Source organism: Chrysochloris asiatica, unplaced genomic scaffold (genome assembly GCF_000296735.1).
Source record: "Chrysochloris asiatica unplaced genomic scaffold, ChrAsi1.0 scaffold00270, whole genome shotgun sequence".
Lineage (NCBI taxonomy): Eukaryota > Metazoa > Chordata > Mammalia > Afrosoricida > Chrysochloridae > Chrysochloris > Chrysochloris asiatica.
The window spans coordinates 865,587-866,492 of NW_006408788.1; positions in this window are offsets into that span (position 1 = coordinate 865,587).

Sequence of the window (906 nt, forward strand, 5' to 3'; positions counted from 1 at the left end):
GGATTGGCCAGGTGGCATCAATGATGGCGTCAAGTGTGGCAGCGGTAGTGAGGTTGGCCCAGGATCGGACATTGTTTCGTTCTGCTGTGCATGGGGTCGTTATGAGTCGGTTCCAACTCGATGGCACCTGACAACAACAACAACAACAATGTGACTGGAAGAAATAATGAAGTTAAATAGCTGAGTAGAAAATTTCCAAGGGTAACTGGAAAAGATAAAGTCAAACATTATCATACTTAGTCCTTTGACACAATTAGAAGAAGAGTCCCTCTGGAGATTGTGTCTCTGACACAACAGCATTAATTTGTGCAATAAAGTGGGAAAACAGACTAATTTTTCTGAAGATATTTAAGCAGACTCTTACTGATTGCCTTGCTTTGCATAGTTTCTTACTCAAGTTTAAGATCACAACAGTTCTTTTGTGGAGTGTTCCATTCTGCTGTGTGTAAGGTCACTATGAGTCAGTACCAACTCAATGACACCTATCAACAACAACAACAAACATGTTTTTTAATGTATCAGCTAATACTTTGGTTTGTTGAGAAGTAGGTAACTCAACAAGCATGTTGAATTTCTACTATGTGCAACCATCCTTCTAGAAGACAAAGAGGTGACTAGGACAGGCATCCTCCATCGAGGGAGACAGTACGGTGACTATGTACAAAAGAAGTAGGGGATTTTCACAGAAGAGGAGGACCTGCCACTGAGAGTGAGCATAGGGTGGTGATGTTTAATCTCAGACCTAAAGGATTAATGGAATTTAACTAGGCAAAGAAGGGAGCAAGTATTCTTTGACAAAAGGAAGAGCGTGTTCAAGTCTCTGAAAAACAGAATGCTTGGAATATTGGGATGACTTGTATTAGATAAAAGTAGAGAATTGTTGTTCGGTGCTTTGGAGTTGGAGCT